The 6744-nt window shown below is 48.9% G+C and overlaps 1 long non-coding RNA gene across 1 annotated transcript; it reads right to left on the minus strand.

Moving 5' to 3' along the window:
* Nucleotides 1-201: 201 nt before the first annotated feature.
* LOC116654558 lies at nucleotides 202-1263 on the minus strand. Its single transcript, XR_004309790.2, has 2 exons — nucleotides 864-1263; nucleotides 202-779 (listed from the first exon to the last, which is right to left on the minus strand). It is a non-coding gene; the product is annotated as an uncharacterized LOC116654558 (long non-coding RNA).
* Nucleotides 1264-6744: the final 5481 nt, after the last annotated feature.

The following is a 6744-nucleotide window of genomic DNA, read 5'->3' on the forward strand; positions in this document are numbered from 1 at the left end:
GCGGAATATCTTAATCGATTTCTAGTCCGATTCCCCAACATTTTGCACCAAAATCTAGAAGCAACATTTTTTTTAGATTTTTCAACCGATGTTCCTGAAGGAATCCCTTAAAAATGCATATCTTCAGTAATACTCATCCGAATCATTCATCATTAAAGCTATTACCTAAAGATTGGTAGAACTATTTCCAATTAAATGCGATTAAATCTTGAAAATATATATTTGAATAGACTTTTTGAAATCACCATTGAACCCCTTAAAAAAATTGGAGAGACATTTCTTATTCGTTTTTTGGCTAATTAGAAATCATTTTAAGCGCCTTAGGCCAATTGCCTGGCCAACAAACGACCAAAAGCCCTAGGACGGGAAGCAGTCGAGCGGTAGGAACAACGACAATGGGAAATGGGCAACCCCATGGACATCTTAAACGCCTGATCTCTTGTCTCAACGCCCATAAAAGTCATCAAATTCACTGAAAACAACATTTGGCTTTGCGTTTACGTTTTGGCTGTCATTGTCGATGGTGGCACTGCGGCGTGGCAGGGGGACGGAATTGCTCGGAGACAGGCACACACTTGGCTTTTAACTTTTTTGTCCAGGATGGCAGAGCACCCCTGAACCCTCGAAATTCGCTGAGCAGCCCACGTATCCCCGCACCCCGCAGTAATCATCAAGAGTGCCGAGGCCTACGAAGCAGTGCACGGCGTTCCGTGTCCTGGTGCGTTTTGGATCCGATTGTCATCCCCACGCCAAGCACTGAGAGAATAATGTGTTCTAGACTGGGAGTTCGAAGGAAAACTGTTAACAAAAGACTCTCAACTAACGAGCCAGACGTTTGAGGCATTTTTTCAGTGTACTCGTACCCATTCGCATTGCCATTCCCAGTCTGATTTCCCAGCCGCAGCCTCTCTCCGGAGTTGTCGTTGTCGACTTCCCTGAGGGAAACGTCAAACAAATGACAGTTGATTAGACAAACATCTCGACGGCGGCTGCGGCAGTGGCGGTGGCTGCGCAAAACGAGCATCAAAATGGAAAATTGTGAAATTATGCAATACGCTCTCGCACGGAGAAACGGTGGGGTGGGGTGGTCTCCCCCCGAGGAGGCAAATGAAGTAGTTCTGGACCCGGGTGTGCGGAGCGATCCCGGCCGATAAGATTAAACTCCGGCATACGCACCAGAAACAGTTCCAACACCAATTCGACCTTTGAACCACTCGCACCACCCGCACTCTCGCACTCCCGCACCACCACCCACTATCCGCCGGCAGGCTTTTTTTGCTCGGAAGCGGGAGGATAACAGACAGACAGACACAGAAACGGAGATGGCACACAATGCCGAAATAATTGAATGCGATGAGGCTCATGGCCGTGGCCGTCGTTGTCGTTGGCGTTGGCGTCGTTTTTTGGCATCAAGCCGTTAAACAACAGGCGGAACACCAGCCACTCTGGGGAGTACCCTGGGAAGGACTGGGCTGAAGTGGGGGGAATGTGCCTCCAAATGGGCATCATAATAATTTGTGAAATAGGCAATATCAGTCAGGCCAAGTAGTTACAATTACTTAAGTGCTCCCGGCAGCCGAAAGTTTTCGGATTCGGAGGCAGCTGCCTCTTCGAGGAAGGATAAGTGGAATCTCTAGTGAGGGCAGGGCCGATGGAAGAAGGGTATAGTTTGGGCCATGTAGTGTCTTGCCACCAGGTGCCGGAAACAGAGTCCTCAAGGAAGTGCGTCCGCAGGAGCCACCTCCTTGCAAGCCAATCTGCCAACACTCGATTGCATAAGCAGCGATTTATCACCGGAGCAGCACGTTTAGCGTATGCTCTTCGTCCGAATGAAAACAAATGAAAACTGAACCGAATTCATATTCCCCTCCAGGAGGACACAAAAGGACTCACTGCACCGGCGGCGGAAGGAGCCAAAGAATGCAAGGATGCGAGGGCGTAGGAAAAATAAATAAACCCACTGGAAAATCGCCCTACCCTGCCCCAGAAGTCCGAAATGAAAACAATACAAAGCGCAGCAGTTTTCTGTTTTTCAGTTTTCGGCTCTACCTCTGTACCTCGATTAAGGATGCAAGGACGAGGGCTCAGCTGCGTTGAGTGGAACGTCTGTTTCTAGAATTGTTGTTGTGACTAGCGGAGGCTCAGGGTTTGTGGATCTGCCTCTGGCGGCTGCCAGCAAGACTTGATCACTGGAAAAAAATGTTCTAGCGTTGATCGGAATAATGACTTCATTCTGGGGCAAACTATGTTAGAAAAGAGGAAAGAATTTGTTTCTTAAACCAACGAAACATATATTGAACTCATTTTTTCGCTCTCTGTATCAAAGGACATAGAAGTGGTGGCCAGAGGACGAGGAGGCGTTCTGCTCACTGAGCAGTGAGCATAAAAAAATGTCCCCACCGGTTGGGTTATTGTTGTTGGCTGCTGCTGCTGTTGTTGCTGCTGTTGCGTGGGCGAGTGCTTTAACAAACAACAGAAGCTGCCGTTTCCCGGTTTGTTGATGAAATAAAATCCGCCTTTTGTGCATTTAATTTTTAGAATGCCCCAGACAAAAGCGCAGGCAACAACAAAGGGCGTATCCAAAATTTAAGGCAACAGCATCACCCACAATCCACACAACAATGCCCGTAAATTCACAATGGAAGTGGATGGGATGTGGAAGTGGAAGAGGAAGGCGGTGGAGAGGGGAAGGACTCTCTGTGAATAACCTGGATGCTAACAAAAGGACACCAACTGCAGGCTGCAGGCTGCAATTTGAGATGCCCTGAAAGACGAAGAAAGGGCTGGCTACTGCCTGGTGCTGCTTCTGGTGATTGGCGAAACCCAAGTCGAAGACTCTGATGGAGATGACTTAATTATTGGCACGCGTTGAAATTTTTCGCAGGCGCCACGTGGCGTATGAGCAACCTCCCGAGCCACAACAATGGAAGGACAATAACAATACAAGCCCGAGATCCAAACAAACTATTAAGGAATATCAAAAAAGCTATCTCGCTGCGGCGCCACCGAATCCCGAGGAAGTCGCTGTAAAAATTACATCAATGGACTTAGCCGAGATCTGAGTTGTACGGCCCGGCCCGGCCCGGCCCTCTCACTCCTTATCTCTAGTGCGCTCTCTTTCTTATCGGCCGGGACTCAATGTGAAAATAATTTCTTTATCCTTTTTATGTTCCCATTTGGCATGTGCCGTTATGCCAGGCCCGGCCAGGGGGTGCAAAAAGGGGCGTGGTGGCAAGGAGCAACGTCAACGACTTTGTCGTCGTGGCGCTGCTGTAATAACATCCCCCAAATGGGTCATTTGCGTATCCTCAAACAGCGAATAAAAATCAGTGAATAAGAAAAACAGGAAGTGTCAGAGGACATCCGCATGTTTGTTGTTGCCCCGCCGCAATTGTGAGGGTCTCGGTTTCTGGGTCTGTGTGTGTGGGAGCGGGTGCGGGGTTGCGCCATAAAAGGACCACAGGACACAGGACAGTGCTTCGGGTTCTCAATACTTTTGATTAAGAGTTCGACAACGTAACGGCTGCTAATTGCAAACGACGCTCCGCTCCGCTCCGTCGGAGGATTTATGTCGTGACCGAAATGGTGGTACTATCCCGGCTAGTACCGGCCACTTCCTCCCTCTCAGTGCCGCCTCCTACTCCCAAAATGGGCAAATGGGCATGTCTACTAATTATCGCTGGGCGTGCATTGTGCGACTGTCTGGGCAGGAGAAAAAATAGAAAGGTTTCCAGACCGGCTGAAGGAAATTTAAACCCATCGCCAGCCGGTGGAGTAAGGATAAGGGTAAGGGGATTACCACAAAAGTCCAGTGGAGTGTTATCGATGGAATTGGCTAGAGTTACCGAAACCTGATTACATTCGTTGTGGCCAAGGGAAAGCGGATTGCGTGGCCTGCCGGGGGTGGATCGAGTGCGGGCTGGGAATCTGTCGATAATCCCATTCATATTGGCACTAATTAAAGCAAAACCCAAAGTGGTGCTGCGAGGGTGCTGGTTCGATCTTTGATTGGCCGTCAAATGGTGGGTCTACTGGCTACTGTATACAGAGTTAATGGGCTCCTTATGCTGTCCATGGTGGTGTAGACTTATCTGTGAAAATGTGCAAGACTTCGAGAAATCGTACAGCAAGTCTTAATTAAATTTCCCACTATTGGTTTCCCACCGATCGGGCATCGGGCATCGGGCATCTGGCAGCAGGCATGCAAATCTGGAGAGCTATTGGCCAAATTAAACTTTCTAAACGCTGACATGTAATCCCTCGCAGTCGTCTGCTGGTAATCCTTTTTTTCGCAATTAACAACGCATACGCATGTCAACACAACATCGGGCAGTCCAAGTGGCGTCCCAGACCCAAGGAGACGCTGCAACCCAGACAGACTCCTCCGTACCCAACCCATCTAAGCCCAAGCCATCCAGCCCCAGCCCAGCCTCTTCTTGTTCTCATCCCATGTCCCTGGGCAAGATTAATGGGCGAGTTGCGTTCTGTTCTGCGGCGACTTATGGAAATTCATCATTATCTCGCCGCTGCAGTTGCAGCTACAACCGGCTGGTTTAATGAGTTCCCGAGCAATGTTCAATTCGACTCATTAGCCGCACTCTCCTGCTGGCCAAAAAGTGCAAATGTGTCTCCTGGATATGTGTACTTGGTAAATGCTGAGTGGTTTCTGCGGACTCGTGTGCGTATTTGTCATTGTCAACATGGCTGTAGAACACACTCTGGGAGAACAGAGACTGGCACTCGGACTGGGGCTGGAAGACTGGGAGATGCAGCTGTTTGGGCTTTCAGGCAGGTGATTAACATAAACGCCAAGTGTCATGTTTTGCACTCTCCCAGCACAGTCCTCCTTCTTTTTTTCTGTGTGTATTATTTTTGCAAAATCTAATGGCCGTTCCAGGGCAGTTTCCAAATCCGAGGGACTTGGCACGCGCTCCGGCAACTTTGAGCCATAAATCACGGCTTTTGCCAAACAAACAAGCTCAGAACCGCAGACGGGCAAACAGGCTAACAGGCCAGAAGGAAAAAAAACACCGACTGAGGCGAAAAAACCACACAAAGGAGCATGCGGTAAGGACGAAGGACGCTGGTCCATCCACCTTTGATAAATTCAAGAGCACGCACTTTTGATTTAGGCAAATCCCCACTTGGATATGTGAGTTGGTGGCCGGGAATGGGGATAGGATATCATGCATCGGCATTGGCATTGGCTTGAAGTTGGATTGGCCGGGCTAGGATCGGTAGATTCGGAAATCTCCATAATATATGCCGGAACATATTCCGCACACAAATTGCAGCCAGCAAGGAGTCGCCTGGACAGAAACAGGACCTAGGCAGTCCTTGCAATATTATAATTCAAATTTATGCAGCCAGCAGCCACTAGCCAAGAAGGAACCCTTTTCACACGCACTTTCTTATCGACAGGCGGCGGCGGCGGCGGGGAGGCTGGGGGACTGGCAGGACATTCACTTTCTGGCGAGTGGAAGGAGAGCAGCCCGCCAGAGGAAACGGAAATGAAGCCAAACGGAACAAGCAAAACAAATTTACAAAATGAAACTGCCGTACGGAAGAGGGGCGGGCCAGCATCCCCCATGGTATTCGTTTGGCGATTTGCCTGTCACAGAATCCCAGGGCCCATTCCCATTCAGAGTCCCCGGCTCCTAGCTCACCAAATATCGTTGCTGTCTCCGTGGCTGCCACTTGTTTTATTTATTGCTTTTTTAACCCTTTTTTGTGTGTCTATGCCGCTCCATTTTTTTTCTCGGTAATGAAATGAAACCGAACCACCCACTAGGGCCCCTGGAAAAGCTCGCATTTGCGAACTAGCTGCATTCGGGCGGAGGGCTAATGAAGTCGCCCCGAAGTTCATTCGAAATGCATCGATTTTCGGGCTTCCGCTCTCAGCCTAATGGAAAGAAAGTGAATTCGGGCCGAAGTCTAGTGGCCGTTAGGTATAGTGAGGTCTTTAGATCTCAGCTACAAGTACGAGACCCGAAACAAGTATTAAAAATGGCTTTGACCTTAGCGGGGAGTGTTTTTCGGCCAATACAATTAAGCTGACATTTTGGTCTGCGTCTGTGTAATATTTGCTGTCTGGCATTTGTGGAAGCCAGTTGCAAGTGCGCCCGAGTGGTCAAGGCTTCCAGCCGGAGCTGGCTAATCTACATCTACAAGATTGACATTTTTGCCGGCTCTGCACCCGGGGCTCCATCATAAATTGCCAATCCTTAAAGAGCAGTCGCTGCCGTTCCCCACATGGCCGGCGGAGCAACTTCATTATCCGCGAGATTCAATTTTTCAGATTCTGCGGCTTAATTGAGAGATGGAGTCGCCAGTTGCCAGTCGCCTGGCCAAAGTTAGCAGCTCTTTCATTAGTTATATTAATTGAATGGCAAACACACAGCCCCATACCATGCCATGCCATGCCATATGAAAAAAAACAGTTAATTTTTTGTCGCCAAAATGGCAAATCCACTTTTTGCGCTCTCGGGGAGCTGGGGCAATCGCTCCATTGCAGATGATGTATGGTATGTGTGGTGCTGATGACCTCATTGGCGGGATTATGCAAAACCTGGACTACTGGACCCTGGCCATCTGCCCCCCATCTTGGCTAATAATTTCAGCTGTTTGTTTGCTGTGTTTTCTGTTTTTCTTTTTTTTTTCAGTTTGCTGGAAACTTTTTGTTTTGTTTCGCTTATTCTGCGCCTGCATAATGACAAAAGTTTGCACTACAACTCCAAGCTCCGA

This window comes from Drosophila ananassae, chromosome 2L, assembly GCF_017639315.1.
Source record: "Drosophila ananassae strain 14024-0371.13 chromosome 2L, ASM1763931v2, whole genome shotgun sequence".
Classification (NCBI taxonomy): domain Eukaryota; kingdom Metazoa; phylum Arthropoda; class Insecta; order Diptera; family Drosophilidae; genus Drosophila; species Drosophila ananassae.